General features: G+C 47.1%; 1 protein-coding gene across 1 annotated transcript in view; it reads right to left on the reverse strand.

The window, feature by feature from the left end:
• The window catches only part of BNIP3L (BCL2 interacting protein 3 like), a 63,092-nt gene extending 49,156 nt beyond the window's left edge, over window positions 1-13,936 (reverse strand). The window contains exon 1 of the mRNA XM_063931848.1: window positions 13,843-13,936. The gene's annotated coding sequence lies outside the window, so the exon portion shown is untranslated. The remainder of the gene's footprint in view (window positions 1-13,842) is intronic.
• Between the last annotated feature and the right edge of the window lie 5,153 nt (window positions 13,937-19,089).

A 19,089-nucleotide genomic window follows, 5' to 3' on the forward strand; every position in this document is an offset into this window, starting at 1 on the left:
TTTTGGTACTTTACAGGATATTTAATAAAACATCATTTTCTCCGGCAGGGTCCACAGGTTATCATTGGGATATGATGACGTGACAGCGGATTTGCACCAATTGGTCAAAGCTTTCGGCCTCCCAGCATGCAACGGGCCCGTCCATATATCCCCGCCTCCTGGCTCAGGCAAATCAGTTTTTTGTTTGGTGCGGCAGGAGCCGGACCATGGTCAGACGGCTGCTGGTTTTTAGCCATAAGCTTTTTTTTTTTTTTAATAGTCTATTTTTTTCAGCGATCTTGTCTAAAAGGCATCTTATAGGTACTTTAAAAAGAGTGGCTCCAACAACTCCCCGCCGGGTCGCGACAACGCTTACCCACGTGTACAGGATGTACTAGCGAGTCCAGCAGACGTTACCAGGCTGTGGCTGGAGCACAGGGAGAAGGTAAGGCATCGGTTCCGTTTAGAGGGGGAACAAAAATACAGCCGTACTGTTTTGGGAGGAGACTACCAAACAGTCGCTGACACGGCTGCCACCTAGGGTGCACCAACGCTAGGCCCTAGGGATCATAGGCTCCAGGGGTAGTATGATGCCACAATCCCTAGGGTTGATGTCAGCAGTGGGGAGTCAGACGCTCACTTGGTCATCCCTCCCCCCGGTTCATTACCACTTTCCTCCGAGTCTCTGCCCTAAACTGAGTTCCCGCTTCCGTCTGAGACGCTGTGTATCTAATAGGACCCAGTCACAGCATAGGCAGCTGTGTGACTGGTGTATCAGTGTCCACTTGGGCGTCTTGTGTTCACTGTAGGTTCACAGGGCGAGTGTGTACACTAATAGCGTCTGTATCCACTCAGCGTTCGCGAACGTATTGATCGATCCTGGAAGCGGAGGGAAGTCTCCCTGTATCCCACTCTTCTGAGCTGGGTAATACAGCATTAAGGGGTCTATTTACTAAGCCTTGGATGGAGATAAAGTTGCTGGAGATAAAGTACCAGCTAATCAGCTCCTAACTGCCATCTTACAGGCTGTGTTTGAAAAATGACAGTTAGGCTGGTACTTTATCTCCAGCGACTTTATCTCCATCCAAGGCTTAGTAAATAGACCCTTCAGTCTCCATCTACCTTTGAGTACGAATAGTTGGATAAGTGTTTGATGCATATGAATCTGTAAACTATTGCTGCTGTTTTCTTTCGCTGTGCGACTAAACACGGTTAAAATGCCTATATAAGGTAATGCAGTAATATGTTTCTCCTACATACTTGAAATGTATTTGTAGTCGATTATGTGCTCATATTGCTTATTATACTGATGTATAACCTGTGACTGATTGCTAGTGTGATTGCTGACTTTACTATAATTCTGTCAGTTTATCTGTGTATTCCGATCCTCAATGCTGGTGCAAAGCAGGGTAGGGTTGGATTGTGTCACTTTAACAAATTTTAAAGTGATTACAGTCACAAATTGTGTAGTAACACTGTATAGGTGTGTGATTTATTTATCATGTCTAAGAGCGGCAAGGGTGAGGAAAAATAAGAATTTACTTACCGATAATTCTATTTCTCGTAGTCCGTAGTGGATGCTGGGAACTCCGTAAGGACCATGGGGAATAGCGGCTCCGCAGGAGACTGGGCACAAAAGTAAAGCTTTAGGACTACCTGGTGTGCACTGGCTCCTCCCCCTATGACCCTCCTCCAAGCCTCAGTTAGGATACTGTGCCCGGACGAGCGTACACAATAAGGAAGGATTTATGAATCCCGGGTAAGACTCATACCAGCCACACCAATCACACCGTACAACCTGTGATCTGAACCCAGTTAACAGCATGATAACAGAGGAGCCTCTGGATAGATGGCTCACAACAACAATAACCCGATTTAGTTAACAATAACTATGTACAAGTATTGCAGACAATCCGCACTTGGGATGGGCGCCCAGCATCCACTACGGACTACGAGAAATAGAATTATCGGTAAGTAAATTCTTATTTTCTCTGACGTCCTAGTGGATGCTGGGAACTCCGTAAGGACCATGGGGATTATACCAAAGCTCCCAAACGGGCGGGAGAGTGCGGATGACTCTGCAGCACCGAATGAGAGAACTCCAGGTCCTCCTCAGCCAGGGTATCAAATTTGTAGAATTTAGCAAACGTGTTTGCCCCTGACCAAATAGCTGCTCGGCAAAGTTGTAAAGCCGAGACCCCTCGGGCAGCCGCCCAAGATGAGCCCACCTTCCTTGTGGAATGGGCTTTTACAGATTTTGGCTGTGGCAGGCTTGCCACAGAATGTGCAAGCTGAATTGTATTACAAATCCAACGAGCAATAGTCTGCTTAGAAGCAGGAGCACCCAGCTTGTTGGGTGCATACAGGATAAACAGCGAGTCAGATTTTCTGACTCCAGCCGTCCTGGAAACATATATTTTCAAGGCCCTGACTATGTCCAACAACTTGGAGTCCTCCAAGTCACTAGTAGCCGCAGGTACCACAATAGGTTGGTCCAGATGAAACGCTGAAACCACCTTAGGGAGAAAATGAGGACGAGTCCTCAATTCCGCCGTCTGAATGGAAGATCAGATAAGGGCTTTTACAGGATAAAGCCGCCAATTCTGACACGCGCCTGGCCTAGGCCAGGGCCAACAGCATGACCACTTTCCATGTGAGATATTTTAACTCCACAGATTCAAGTGGTTCAAACCATTGTGACTTTAGGAACCCCAAAACTACATTGAGATCCCAAGGTGCCACTGGAGGCACAAAAGGAGACTGTATATGCAGTACCCCTTTTACAAACGTCTAAACTTCAGGAACTGAAGCTAGTTCTTTCTGGAAGAAAATTGACAGGGCCGAAATTTGAACCTTAATGGACCCCAATTTTAGGCCCATAGACACTCCTGTTTGCAGGAAATGCAGGAATCGACCTAGTTGAAATTCCTCCATCGGGGCCTTACTGGCCTCGCACCACGCAACATATTTTCGCCTAATGCGGTGATAATGCTTTGCGGTTACATCCTTCCTGGCTTTGATCAGGGTAGGGATGACTTCATCCGGAATGCCTTTTTCCTTCAGGATCCGGCGTTCAACCGCCCTGCCGTCAAACGCAGCCGCGGTAAGTCTTGGAATAGATAGGGTCCTTGATGGAGCAGGTCCCTTCTTAGAGGTAGAGGCCACGGGTCCTCCGTGAGCATCTCTTGAAGTTCCGGGTACCAAGTCCTTCTTGGCCAATCCGGAGCCACGAGTATAGTTCTTACTCCCCTCCGTCTTATAATTCTCAATACTTTTGGTAAGAGAGGAAGAGGAGGGAACCCATACACTGACTGGTACACCCACGGTGTTACCAGAGCGTCCACAGCTATTGCCTGAGGGTCCCTTGACCTGGCGTAATACCTGTCCAATTTTTTGTTTAGGCGGGACGCCATCATGTCCACCTTTGGTTTTTCCCAACGGTTTACAATCATGTGGAAGACTTCTGCTGAGGAAGTCTGTTTCCCAGTTGTCCACTCCCGGAATGAACACTGCTGACAATGCTATCACATGATTTTCCGCCCAGCGAAAAATCCTTGCAGCTTCTCTACGTGGGCGACTGCCGTGATGTTGTCCGACTGGATCAGCACCGGCTGACCTTGAAGCAGAGGTCTTGCTTGGCTTAGGGCATTGTAAATGGCCCTTAGCTCCAAGATATTTATGTGAAGTGATGTCTCCAGGCTTGACCACAAGCCCTGGAAATTTCTTCCCTGTGTGACTGCTCCCCAGCCTCGCAGGCTGGCATCCGTGGTCACCAGGACCCAGTCCTGAATGCCGAAATTGCGCCCTCTAGAAGATGAGCACTCTGCAACCACCACAGGAGAGACACCCTTGTCTTTGGTGACAGGGTTATCCGCTGATGCATCTGAAGATGCGATCCGGACCACTTTTCCAGCAGGTCCCACTGGAAAGTTCTTGCGTGGAATCTGCCGAATGGAATTGCTTCGTAGGAAGCCACCATTTTTCCCAGGACCCTTGTGCACTGCTGCACTGACACTTGGCCTGGTTTTAGGAGGTTTCTGACTAGTTCGGATAACTCCCTGGCTTTCTCCTCCTGGAGAAACACCTTTTTCTGGACTGTGTCCAGGATCATCCTTAGGAATAGAAGACGTGTCGTCGGGATCAGCTGCGATTTTGGAATATTAAGAATCCAACCGTGCTGCCGCAACACTACTTGAGATAGTGCTACCCCGACTACCAACCGTTCCCTGGATCTTGCCCTTATCCGGAGATTGTCCAAGTAAGGGATAATTAAAACTCCCTTCCTTCGAAGGAGTATCATCATTTCGGCCATTACTTTGGTAAAGACCCGGGGTGCCGTGGACAAACCAAACGGCAGCGTCTGAAACTGATAGTGACAGTTCTGTACCACAAACCTGAGGTACCCTTGGTGAGAAGGGTAAATTGGGACATGGAGATAAGCATCCTTGATGTCCAGAGACAACCATATAATCCCCTTCTTCCAGGTTTGCTATCACCGCTCTGAGTGACTCCATCTTGAATTTGAACCTTTGTATGTAAGTGTTCAAGGATTTCAGGTTTAAATTAGGTCTCACCGAGCCGTCCGGCTTCGTGGAATAATACCCCTTTCCCTGTTGTAGGAGGGGTACCTTGATTATCACCTGCTGGGAATACAGCTTGTGAATGGCTTCCCATACCGCCTCCCTGTCGGAGGGAGACGTCGGTAAAGCAGACTTTAGGAAAACGGCGAAGGGGAGACGTCTCGAATTCCAATTTGTACCCCTGAGATACCACCTGAAGGATCCAGGGGTCCCCTGTGAGTGAGCCCACTGCACGCTGAAATTTTTGAGACGGGCCCCCACCGTGCCTGAGTCCGCTTGTAAAGCCCCAGCGTCATGCTGAGGACTTGGCAGAAAACGGGAGAGGGCTTTTGTTCCTGGGAACTGGCTGTTTGCTGCAGCCTTTTTCCTCTCCCTCTGCCACGGGTGTTAGGCGCCGAGGGTCCGCTCGTCAGTGCGGCCCGGCGCCTAGCAACTAGGGACGCCGCATGCGGACAGCCGCCGGCTCCCTAGCAACGCTAGACGCCGGGCGCACGGAGCCGCACAGACCCTAGCAACGGGGACGCCACTGTCGGACCGCGTTCCCCGTTGCTGGGTCTAAGTTAATCACCTCATTGGTTCCTGGCCGTGCAGCATGCAGCTGCACGGCATGTTGTAATTAGCCCTGTCTGGCTCCTGATTGGAGGGCTTCCATTTAAAGGCACTCTCAGGACTTCTCACAGACGCCAGTTATAGCTTCCTGTTTGCTGTGTCAGTTGCAGAGAGTTTTCCAGTCCTGTTCTATCCGGTCGTTCCTGTCCTCAGTGATCCAGTACTCGGAAGTTGTCATCCTTTCCTGGAGTCCAGACCGAGCACCTTTAACATCCTGTGGTGTTCGTGAGTCGCGGCGTAGCCGTGTGTTGCGGCTTGACCGCTTACTATTTATTATTTGGTTATATTGTGTTTCGGAGCTTTTTGCGGAGGATTCCGCTCTCACAAATCCACTCTGGTATCCAGCGGTGCTGGATAGGAGTAACGGATTAGTGGATTTTTGGTTGTCCTTTTCCCTGGCGGTTTGTCCGCACATACTTCTGGTTTAAGTTAGTTAGCTTGTAGCCCCTGGCCTGGTTGCTTAGTCAGAGGGCCCCTTGTTATCACCCTGTCTCGGATTTCCCTTTGTCTCCCATTAAGACCTGAGGGGGCATCGGAGTTGGGCAGACATAATCCGCCCTTCAAACGCGGCTGCCATGGGCTCAAGCAACCATAGTCTCGCAGGGGATTTCTGATTACACGGGCGAGACAACGGAGTTAGGGCGCCAGGGGTTACTAGGCTTTCCCGCTCCCGTAACCAGCATTTCCTTCCAGTACTCTGGCCTCTGTCATAAGATCTCCTCTGGTCAGAAGTACTGGAATCATAACAACGGGGCAGAAATGAGGAGCCTTTTGCCAGCTTGCCCTTATGGGGCCCAAAGGACTGCGCCTGATAATACGGCGTCTTCTTATGTTGAGAGGCTACCTGGGGTAAAAATGTGGATTTTCCAGCCGTTGCCGTGGCCACCAGGTCTGTTAGACCTACCCCAAATAACTCCTCCCTTTTATAAGGCGATACTTCCATATGCCTTTTGGAATCAGCATCACCTGACCACTGTCTTGTCCATAACCCTCTTCTGGCAGAAATGGACAGCGCACTTACTCTTGATGCCAGTCTGCAAATATCCCTCTGTGCATCACGCATATATAGAAATGCATCTTTTAAATGCTCTATAGTCAGTAATATACTGTCCCTATCTAGGGTATCAATATTGTCAGTCAGGGAATCCGACCAAGCCACCCCAGCATTGCACATCCAGGCTGAGGCGATTGCTGGTCGCAGTATCACACCCGTGTGAGTGTATATACATTTTAGGATATTTTACTGCTTTCTGTCAGCAGGTTCCTTAAGGGCGGCCGTATCCGGGGACGGTAGTGCCACCTGTTTAGACAAGCATGTAAGCGCTTTATTCACCCTAGGGGGTGTTTCCCAACGTGCCCTATCCTCTGGCGGGAAGGGGTATGATGTTAATAACTTTTTAGGAATTAACAGTTTTTATCGGGGGAAACCCACGCATCATCACACACTTCATTTAATTCCTCAGATGCAGGAAAAACTACAGGCAGTTTTTTCTCACCCAACATAATACCCTTTTTAGTGGTACTGGTATTATCAGAAATGTGTAAAAACATTTTCCATAGCCTCAATCATGTAACGTGTGGCCCTACTGGAAGTCACATTCGTCTCTTAATCGTCGACACTGGAGTCAGTATCCGTGTCAGCGTCTGTATCTGCCATCTGCGGTAACGGGCGTTTTAGAGCCCCTGATGGCTTTTGAGACACCTGGACAGGCACAGGCTGAGTCGCCGGCTGTCTCATGTCATCAATCTTTTGTAAAGAGCTGACTCACATAATTCCTTCCATAAGCTCATCCACTCAGATGTCGACTCCCTAGGGGGTGACATCTCTGTTACAGGCAATTGCTCCGCCTCCACCTCATTTTCCTCCTCATACATGTCGACACAACGTACCGACACACAGCACACACACAGGGAATGCTCTGATAGAGGACAGGACCCCACTAGCCCTTTGGGGAGACAGAGGGAGAGTATGCCAGCACACACCAGAGCGCTATATATATATATATATATATATATATATATACAGGGATAACCTTATATAAGTGTTTTTCCCCTTATAGCTGCTGTATTGTTATACTGCGCCTAATTAGTGCCCCCCTCTCTTTTTTAACCCCTTTCTGTAGTGTAGTAACTGCAGGGGAGAGCCAGGGAGCTTCCCTCCAACGGAGCTGTGAGAGAAAATGGCGCCAGTGTGCTGAGGAGATAGGCTCCGTCCCCTTCTCGGCGGCCTTTTCTCCCGTTTTTCTGTGGAATCTGGCAGGGGTTAAAATTCATCCATATAGCCCTGGGGGCTATATGTGATGTATTTTCGCCAGCCAAGGTGTTGTTATTGCTGCTCAGGGCGTCCCCCCCCCCTAGCGCCCTGCACCCTCAGTGAACGAAGTGTGAAGTGTGCTGAGGAGCAATGGCGCACAGCTGCAGTGCTGTGCGCTACCTTGGTGAAGACAGGATGTCTTCTGCCGCCGATTTTCCGGACCTCTTCTTGCTTCTGGCTCTGTAAGGGGGCCGGCGGCGCGGCTCCGGGACCGGACTCCGAGGCTGGGCCTGTGTTCGGTCCCTCTGGAGCTAATGGTGTCCAGTAGCCTAAGAAGCCCAATCCACTCTGCACGCAGGTGAGTTCGCTTCTTCTCCCCTTAGTCCCTCGATGCAGTGAGCCTGTTGCCAGCAGGTCTCACTGAAAATAAAAAACCTAAAACTAAACTTTCACTAAGAAGCTCAGGAGAGCCCCTAGTGTGCACCCTTCTCGGCCGGGCACAAAAATCTAACTGAGGCTTGGAGGAGGGTCATAGGGGGAGGAGCCAGTGCACACCAGGTAGTCCTAAAGCTTTACTTTTGTGCCCAGTCTCCTGCGGAGCCGCTATTCCCCATGGTCCTTACGGAGTTCCCAGCATCCACTAGGACGTCAGAGAAATACACTTTCCACAACAGCACCAACACTCATTTTATGTTTGTCTTGCAAAGCTGGGTTAACCTCTCAGGATCAGGTTCAAAATGGATTATGTGCAAATTGTTTTAGCTTTCACCGAAGCCTTTGAAGTAATCCAAGGCAGGCACAGGTTCACGTTGAACCCCCATGGGCTACTTTTGCACAGACATTATCCAGTATAGCTGAGCGGATAATGCAGGCTCAGATACCAGGAATAGGTTACCCTGTTAACCCTTACATGGAACCTGCCACCTGTAGTTTATTACATTCAGCAGGGGAAGCGGCAGCCTCTCAACAAAGAGGCTGAAAGGCCGGTGGTAAGTAAATCACAGATATGAAACATCTTCACAGTCTACACGTTTCAAATGAGGACTCATCGGAGGATGAGGACTCAAAACACTCTGGGTCTGCATACAAAGACCAGGAGGAAGGAGTCAGCTCCGTAGACATACCTGAGCTGATTAGTGCAATGAAAGCAATTCTTTACTCAGAGGAGGCGGCAGAGCCTGTGTTAAAATCCTAGGCACCTGTGTTTAAACGTCCTAAAACAGCTAGGACTGAGTTTCTTGGGTCAGAACAGCTGATGGAAATTATGCAAGAGGCTTGGGCTACGCCCAGTAAGAAGTTTAGAATTCCTAAGAAATGGAATTCCAGTTATCCTCTTCCAGCTGGGGACTGTTTAAAAGTGGAGGTGGCTCCCAAAGTAGATACTCATGCAATTTGACTGGTGCGAAAATCTACATTACCTCTGCCGTCAACATCATTAAATGATGTCACGGACAGGAGAATTGAAGGTTTTCTTAAAACTATTTTTTTCCTTGTCTGGGGCAATCATAAGACCAGCTATGGCTTCAGCCTGGATGACAGTCAGTGGCAGCATGGGCTGATGCATTATCTTTCAATGGCATTTAGAGAGCAAAAATCTCATATTGCACATAAACAGGCGGCGATGTTTATGGAAGCAGCAGTCTTGGATATGGGTACAATTGCCTCTCAGGCATCAGCCTCAGCAGTAGCAGCTCGTAGAGCAGTTTGGCTACGTACATGGAAAGCGGACTCAGAATCCAAAAAGGTTCTGGAGTCTTTGCCTTTTACTGGAGATATTCTCTTAGGTAAAGAATTAAACAGTATTAGCCTCCAAGAAAGTGAAGTTTCCTTCCACGCAAAAATGCAAGTCTAGATTTCCAGCTTTTCGGAATCAAGGAAAAGCAAAAAGGAAGGGGTGATGGCAAACAGTCCCAATACAACAAGTCTGATAAGACTAAAAAGCATTGGAAAACCTGAGGACCAGCTTCCAAATCAGAAGATAAGCCACCAGACTGATGGTGCCGGCCTCCACCTGGGGGATCCCAGGGTGGGAGGCAGACTTCTTCAGTTTGCACAGATCTGGCAGCAGTCTACCACAGATGCCTGGGTGCAAGAAGCGGTATCTCACGGTTATGTATTTGCTTTTAAGAAACACCCTCCTCAAAGGTTTTTGTGTACCAGTCCATCTTCAGTGGAAACGAAGGCCGGGGTTTTGCAAGAGGCAGTTCAGAAGTTGCTTTAGTCAGGAGTGATAATTCCAGTTCCTCCTGCACGAGGAAAATATTTTTATTCCAACCTGTTTCTGGTCCAGGAGCCAACTGGGTTGTTCCGGCCCATACTCAAAGCGCTGAACAAGTACATTTGGGTGCCTCGGTTTCTTATGGAGACTTTACATTCCATTATTTTGGCCATGGAGCCGGAGGATTTTATGGTATCCCTGGATATCCAGGATGCTTACCAAAATGTTCCTATAGCACTGTCCCATCAGCGCTATCTCAGGTTTGCTATCTTCCAGCATCATTTTCAGTTTCAGGCCATACCTTTTGGACTGGCCACAGCTCCCAAAGTATTCACCAAAATTATCGTGGTGATGGCATCTTATCTCCGTGAACAGGGGATAAGGATTTTTCCATACCTCGACGACTTATTAATCCTGGGACAGTCTCAGGAATTGCTTCAGTGTCATTTGCAACAGACAATAGCTTGTTTACAGAGACACGGTTTGCTCATAAATTGGCCAAAGTCATCCCTGGTTCCGTCACAACGGATAACTCATTTGGGGGCTGTGCTGGAATCAGGTCTTCAGAGTATTTCTTCCTCTGAACAAAATATCCAAAATTCAGTCAAGGATTCAGGAGCTGCTACACAGTCAAATGGTATCTATTCACGCCGCAATGTGTGTGATGGGGTTGATGGTGTCGACATTCGACATGGTGGAGTATGCTCAGTTCCATTCAAGGCCTCTGCAACGTCTGATCATTTCCAAATGGAATGGTTGTAATCAGACAATTAAAACGCAGACTATGGTCCTTCCCAGGGAGTAAGGAGGCCATTAGCCTGGTGGCAGCAGACATCCCATCTGGACAAAGGGAGACCCTTTTGGATATCAGATTGGGAAATTCTGACAACGGATGCCAGTCTTCAGGGCTGGGGAGCAGTGTCAGGAAGGAGTTGCTTCCAGGGGCAGTGGACCAAGGAGGAAAGTTGCCTGCCAATAAATATATATGAGAACTTCGGGCCATATATATGGCACTTATTCAGGTAAAGGACATCCTTCAGGAAAAACCAGTCCAAATCCGCTCGGACAATGCAACGCCAGTTGCGTACCTCAACCATCAGGGAGGAACTCCCAGCCAGAATGCAATGAAGGAGGTAAGTCACACAGAGCCCAGACTTGAATCCGATTGAACATCACTGGAGAGATCTGAAAATGGCTGTGCACAGACGCTTCCCATCCAACCTGATGGAGCTTGAGAAGTGCTGCAATGAGGAATGGGCGAAACTGCCCAAAGATATGTGTGCCAAGCTTGTGGCATCATATTCAAAACTTGAGTCTGTAATTGCTGCCAAAGGTGCATCAACAAAGTATTGAGCAAAGGCTGTAAATACGTATGTACATGTGAATTCTTCGTTTTTTTATTTTTAATAAATTTGCAAAAATCACACAAAAAATAAATTTGTTTTACATTGTCATTGTGGGGTATTGTGTGTAGAATTTTGAGGGGAAAAAACAATTTATTCCATTTTGGAATAAGGCTGTAGCATAACAAAATGTGAAAAAAGTGAAGCGCTGTGAATATTTTCTGGATGCACTGTATGTGTGTGAGCCTGATTCTGAGTTTCATACCACTCAAGATGTAGATGCATCGAGATTATTTGCAAACTGTGCATGTGCAGCGCCATGCATATGCACCTTGAGGGAGGCTACAACCTCAGCCAGATCTTAGCTTCTGTGAAATAGGGGTTTCTGGGTGGCAACTGGACATCCACCCCCGAGTGGGGATTTCGGGCGCTGGTCTGGATTCCGACGTCGGTATCCTGACCGCCGGGAAACTATCTGCTTCCCACATTGTCATTAGCATAAGGTAGCAGATCTGGCTACCCCAGCAAACTCAGATAGAGGCCGCGTGTGTCTGCGTGTACATATAGGCACGTGGAATAGGCTGAATGACAGGACCATCCAACATGTTTAAAATTATCCTGGTGATCACTATCAATGGTATTTAACAATCGGTGGGGGGTGAGAGATTGCATATGCCTAAACTAGGTTCCATTCAGTCAGACCATCGATGGCCATCCATGACCAATCGAACATTATCATGCTGTGATTATTGTTCATGTCCATCCAGTTAACGATAATCCTTCAGAGCAGTTGCTCCATCAACTCATCTTGAAGATTATCGTAATGCTGGCCATGTTTATTGATTTCACGTACTATGTTCTTTTATCTAAAATATGTTAGCACCCTGTCAGAGATAATTACCCTTTTGTTGCTTGATGCAGGGCAGCTATAACTCTTGAACTGCTTCTTCAATGAAAAATCACAGGCACTTGAAGTGGGACTTAACTATATTGCACAGTACAGGCACAATGACATTATGTTTGGCTATGTAAATGAGATTAAAATAAATATTAGCTTTTAAACGGATGTGTCAATTGCATAATGGAGACAGCTTACTTAATATGAATGTGTTATTTGAATAAACCATACTCCGCTTTGTGACATATGGATAAGCTGCTTTGCCATGTGGAATATTAATAAGGAAAATGCTTCCCTAGATCGATCGATCTTTAGTTATACCCGGAGCTACATTTCATAGGTTCTACGTGTGTTACATTCTTTAAAATTATGTAAGTTTCATATTTATCATCGTAAAACAGGGAGTGTAGGCAAAGATATTAAATTCCATTCTAAAATTACCCCTATCAGAGCAACTTTTGTGCATTTATGTTGGAAGCTGATTTGAGACCCTCAATTAAAACTTAAATCCAGTTTATTCCCATGAGTTTCATATCAAACACATGGAACTTGCTAATTACATGTGTTTCACACGCGTCCCTCAGCTGCTTTTCAGTTTAATAGTTAAAAAAAAAAAAAAAGTAGTGTTCCTTTTCCATGAAAAAGTGAGGTCACAGCAGAACACAAAGGTTATCAGAAGTTTGTTTTGCGGCAAAACTCCATTCACGTTCATCAATGCAGAGAAAACCATAAACTGATTTAACAGAAAACCTTAGACAAATTAGTAGACGCCAGTTCTAATCCATATTGGATGAAACTGTTTAGGAATGAGCTGAATCCTCAGATCAGTGTGGCACACACCCGGTTTACAGAAGAGAAGCATGTGGGTCTATATTAACTTTAAATGTCTTTATTACATAGAGCCTGATTCATGTTGCAAGTAAAGCCAAAAAAGCAAGTAACTTTGGCCGGTATTCAATTAGCCCCAATCACTTTTCTCCCCCAAAAATACGGGATGATAGCACAATCTTTGACTAATGGTCATTATCGGCCTTTTAAATTAAAGTCCATTTTTTTCGGGAGAAAAATGTCCTATTTTGGTGTGATAATAACACATGGGATCTAGGAGAAGTACCCGACCCATGTGTTATCAAGTACCAGGTATCGAGGCTAAATGAGTAGCCCCCAGCGAATCAATTAGCTGCAGTAATTGAATATCCCCTCTTCGTGTCTGGAACAAACCATGTTATATGAATATCCTTACAAAGAATTAAGGTTAAAAAAGGGTTGAGATTGCCTAAAGGATAAAATAAAAAAGGGGCAGACTAGATGGGCCAAGTGGTTCTTATCTGCCGTCAAATTCTATGTTTCATGTTGCAATGCGTGGGGAACAAATACATTTAGATTTTTTCCATGCAGGGTAAATACTGGTTGCTTTTGCACGTAGCCAACAAATGTTAGCTTCCTTTTACACTGCAACTTAGATTTCAGTTTGAACACACCCCACCCAAATCTAAATCTCTCTGCACATGTTGTTATGCCCCACCTGCACTGCACATGGTTTTACCCAGTTGCTTGCCTTTTTGCTTCACTTACAAAGACGAATCAGGCTCAGTGCCAAGGGTAGGTTTTACTGTGGGGTCAAACAACCTGAAAATTATGGTTTACTACACTCAAAACTAAGCAAAGATTTATTAATACTTGGGAGACAAAGTGGAGAGAGATAAAGTAGCAATTAGCCCCTGTCATTTTTTTTCAAACAGCCTGTAAAATGACAGTCAAGAGCTGATTGGTTGGTGTTTTATCTCTGTCCACGTTATACATCTCCAACCTTTGATAAATCTTCCCCTGTGTAGCAAAATAAAACCTATGAATTGTATGCACACTGTATAGCAGCATTCTTCTATGTGCCTGTTTTACTTTGTGCGGTTTTCAAAACAGTATATCTCCAACACGCCCCAGCAACCTGGTCTAATACTTACACTGCCGCCTTGTATTCGGAAGTTCAGACACTGTTGGGGTTGCTAATTAGAGCCTAGGTTGTGTTTTAAGGGACATCAGCTCCCCATAAATGTGTCTTGTACAGTCCATGAGAATGAAGCTCCAACTACAGCGCGGTCCTGCCAGGTAAGTACCCAACGTGGCACAGTGTGTGAGCTGCCAGAAGCCAGTAATGACCCAGCAAAGAGACATGCAGCATAATACGCAGTTATTTATAAAGGATGAGTCATGTTCTACAATTATACAAAGAAAATAGCACTAATAACTTGTTAGACTACAGGGACATGATAGGACCCCAAAAGTAAATATACTCCTCAGACTTAAGACAGTAACATTAATACAATCTGGGAAAGGGAAAATCTAGATGTTACTCATAGCAACCAAACGTTAGAATACATTTTCTAATACCAGCACAATTAATGATTAATCAGTTGCTGTGGACAAAACCATTTGAGCAACTATCATATATGTCCCCCGGCAATGGATGTCGACAATCCTCCTCGCTGTTTTCTCATCCCTCCTTACTTATCTGCATTTCAAATCAACTCCTTTAGTCAGTGACACTACCTCCTGGACCAGCACCATCATCTCAATCATTATCCAAGCACTTATCACTAGACCTAATCTGTTCTGATTAACTTGAGCTCTTGTTACCCAAGTGGCCTGTAAGCTAATCAAAGCAGAGGCACGCTTCACAGGTCTTAAGCATTGGCATAATTGTAAAGCGCAACGGAATTTGCTGCGCCATATAAGAAACTGTTAATAAATAAGATTTTAAACCTACTGGTAAATATTTTTCTCCTAGTCCGTAGAGGATGCTGGGGACTCCGTAAGGGCCATGGGGTATGGACGGGCTCCGCAGGAGACATGGGCACTACAAAGAACTTTAGAATAGGTGTGCACTGGCTCCTCCCTCTATGCCCCTCCTCCAGACCTCAGTTAGAGAACTGTGCCCAGAGGAGACGGACAGTACGAGGAAAGGATTTTGGTAATCCAAGGGCAAGATTCATACCAGCCCACACCATATAACATGGAATATACGCAACCAGTTAACAGTATGCAACAAAACAGTATCAGGCAAAGACTGATTTCCACTGTAACATAACCCTTATGGAAGCAACAACTATATACAAGCCTTGCAGAAAATAGTCCGCACTGGGACAGGCGCCCAGCATCCTCTATGGACTAGGAGAAAAAGATTTATCGGTAGGTTTAAAATCTTATTTTTTCTTACGTCCTAGAGGATGCTGGGGACTCCGTAAAGACCATGGGGTTTACACCAAAGCTCCAGACCGGGCGGGAGAGTGCGGATGACTCTGCAGCACTGACTGAGCAAACGCAAGGTCCTCATCAGCGAGGGTATCAAACTTATAGAACTTTGCAAAAATGTTTGAACCCGACCAGGTAGCTGCTCGGCAAAGCTGTAAAGCCGAGACGCCTCGGGCAGCCGCCCAAGAAGAGCCCACCTTCCTAGTGGAATGGGCCTTTACCGAATTTGGTAACAGCAATCCTGCCGTAGAATGAGCCTGCTGAATCGTGTTACAGATCCAGCGAGCAATACTCTGCTTAGAAGCAGGAGCGCCAACTTTGTTGGCAGCATACAGGACAAACAGTGCTTCTGTTTTCCTAACCCGAGCCGTTCTGGCAACATAGATTTTTAAGGCCCTGAATACATCCAGGGACTTGGAGTCCTCCAAGTCACCCGTAGCCACAGGCACCACAATAGGTTGGTTCATATGAAATGATGAAACCACCTTGGGAAAAAGTTGAGGACGAGTCCTCAACTCCACTCTATCCACATGGAAAATCAGATAGGGGTTCTTGTGAGACAAGGCCGCCAATTCGGACACCCGCCTCGCAGATGCCAAGGCCAACAACATGACCACCTTCCAAGTGAGAAATTTGAATTCAACCGTCTGAAGCGGTTCAAACCAGTGAGATTTTAGGAACCGTAATACCACGTTAAGGTCCCATAGTGCCACTGGGGGCACAAAAGGAGGCTGGATGTGCAGCACTCCTTTTACAAAAGTCTGGACTTCTGGGAGAGAAGCCAATTCCTTCTGAAAGAATATAGATAGGCTCCATTAAGGTACAAATTTCAGCCCTAACTTCAGGCCCATATCCACTCCTGTCTGTAGAAAGTGGAGAAAACGGCCCAGATGGAAATCCGCCGTAGGAGCATTCTTGGCTTCACACCAAGAAACATACTTCCTCCAGATACGGTGATAATGTTTCGTCGTCACCTCCTTCCTAGCCTTTATCAGCGTAGGGATGACTTCTTCCGGAATAACTTTCCCAGCTAGGATTCCGTGTTCAACCGCCATGCCGTCAAACGTAACCGCGGTAAGTCTTGGAACATGCAGGGCCCCTGCTGTAACAGGTCCTCCCTGAGAGGAAGAGGCCACGGATCTTCTGTGAGCATTTCCTGAAGATCCGAGTACCAGGCCCTTCGAGGCCAATCTGGAACAATGAGTATTGTCTGCACTCTTTTTTGTCTTATGATTCTCAATATTTTTGAAATGAGAGGAAGAGGAGGGAACACATAGACCGACTGAAACACCCATGGTGTCACCAGGGCGACCACCGCTACTGCCTGAGGGTCCCATGACCTGGCACAATACCTCCGAAGCTTCTTGTTGAGGCGTGACGCCATCATGTCTATTTGAGGAATTCCCCAAAGACTTGTTATCTTTGCAAAAACTTCTTGATGAAGTCCCCACTCTCCTGGATGGAGATCGTGCCTGCTGAGAAAGTCTGCTTCCCAGTTGTCCACTCCCGGAATGAAGACTGCTGACAGAGCGCTTACGTGATTTTCCGCCCAGCGAAGAATCCTGGTGGCTTCCGCCATTGCCACTCTGCTCCTTGTCCCGCCTTGGCGGTTTACATGAGCCACGGCTGTGATGTTGTCTGATTGAATCAGAACCGGTAGGTCGCGAAGAAGATTCTCCGCTTGTCGTAGGCCGTTGTATATGGCCCTTAATTCCAGTATTTTGATGTGTAGACAAGCCTCCTGGCTTGACCATAGTCCCTTAAAATTTCTTCCTTGTGTGACTGCTCCCCATCCTCGGAGGCTCGCGTCCGTGGTCATCAGGACCCAGTCCTGAATGCCGAACCTGCGACCCTCTAGAAGGTGAGCACTCTGCAGCCACCACAGGAGAGACAACCTGGCCCTGGGGGACAGGCTTATTTTCTGATGTATTTGTAGATGGGACCCGGACCACTTGTCCAGAAGGTCCCACTGAAATGTCCTCGCGTGAAACCTGCCGAAGGGGATGGCCTTGTAGGTTGCCACCATTTTCCCCAGAACTCGAGTGCATTGATGAACAGACACTCTTTTTGGTTTTAGCAGGTTTCTGACCATGTTCTGGAGGTCCTGGGCTTTTTCCATCGGGAGAAAAACCCTCTTCTGTTCCGTGTCCAGAATCATGCCTAGGAACGATAGTCGGGTCGTTGGAATCAATTGTGACTTTGGCAGATTTAGACTCCAACCGTGCTGTTGTAGCACTCTCAGGGAGAGCGACACGCTTTTCAGCAATTGATCTCTCGATCTCGCTTTTATCAGGAGATCGTCCAAGTACGGGATAATTGTGACTCCCTGCCTGCGCAGGAGAACCATCATCTCCGCCATCACCTTGGTGAAAATCCTCGGGGCAGTGGAAAGCCCAAACGGCAACGTCTGAAACTGGTAATGACAGTCCTGTACAGCGAATCTCAGGTACTCCTGATGAGGATATATGGGAACATGAAGGTATGCATCCTTTATGTCTAGTGACACCATAAAATCCCCCCCTTCCAGACTGGAGATCACTGCCCGGAGCGATTCCATCTTGAATTTGAACTTTTTCAAGTACCGATTTAGGGATTTTAGATTTAAAATGGGTCTGACCGAGCCATCCGGCTTCGGGACCACGAAACAGAGTTGAATAGTACCCTTTCCAGTTTGTAGCCTTGGGATACAATTTCCATCGCCCAAGGATCCACGTCTGACAGAACCCAGACCTCGCTGAAGAGTCGAAGACGTGCCCCCACCGGTGCGGACTCCCTCAGTGGAGCCCCAGCGTCATGCGGTGGATTTAGTAGAGGCCGGGGAGGACTTCTGTTCCTGGGAACTAGCCGAAGCAGGCGTTCTTTTCCCTCTACCCTTACCTCTGACGAGGAAGTATGAGCCCCGACCTCTTCTGGACTTATGCGACCGAAAGGACTGCATCTGATATTGTGGAGTTTTCTTTTGCTGTGGGGGAACAAAAGGCAAAAAAAAAAGATTTTACTCACCGGTAAATCTATTTCTCGTAGTCCGTAGTGGATGCTGGGACTCCGTAAGGACCATGGGGATTAGCGGCTCCGCAGGAGACTGGGCACAACTAAAGAAAGCTTTAGGACTACCTGGTGTGCACTGGCTCCTCCCACTAAGACCCTCCTCCAGACCTCAGTTAGGACACTGTGCCCGGAAGAGCTGACACAAATAGGAAGGATTTTGAATCCCGGGTAAGACTCATACCAGCCACACCAATCACACCGTATAACTCGTGATACTATACCCAGTTAACAGTATGAAATATAACTGAGCCTCTCAACAGATGGCTCAACAATAACCCTTTAGTTAGGCAATAACTATAAACAAGTATTGCAGACAACCCGCACTTGGGATGGGCGCCCAGCATCCACTACAGACTACGAGAAATAGATTTACCGGTGAGTAAAATCTTATTTTCTCTGACGTCCTAAGTGGATGCTGGGACTCCGTAAGGACCATGGGGATTATACCAAAGCTCCCAAACGGGCGGGAGAGTGCGGATGACTCTACAGCACCGAATGAGCAAACTCTAGGTCCTCCTCAGCCAGGGTATCAAACTTGTAGACTGTTGCAAAAATGTTTGAACCCGACCAAGTAACAGCTCGGCAAAGTTGTAAAGCCGAGACCCCTCGGGCAGCCGCCCAAGAAGAGCCCACTTTCCTCGTGGAATGGGCTTTTACAGATTTAGGGTGCGGCAGTCCAGCCGCAGCATGTGCAAGTTGAATCGTGCTACAGATCCAGCGAGCAATAGTCTGCTTAGAAGCAGGAGCACCCAGCTTGTTGGGTGCATACAGGATAAATAGCGAGTCAGTTTTCCTGACTCCAGCCGTCCTGGAAACATATACTTTTCAGGGCCCTGACTACGTCCAGTAACTTGGAATCCTCCAAGTCCCAAGTAGCCGCAGGCACCACAATAGGTTGGTTCACATGAAAA

This window comes from Pseudophryne corroboree, chromosome 6 (genome assembly GCF_028390025.1).
Source record: "Pseudophryne corroboree isolate aPseCor3 chromosome 6, aPseCor3.hap2, whole genome shotgun sequence".
Taxonomy (NCBI): Eukaryota; Metazoa; Chordata; class Amphibia; order Anura; family Myobatrachidae; genus Pseudophryne; species Pseudophryne corroboree.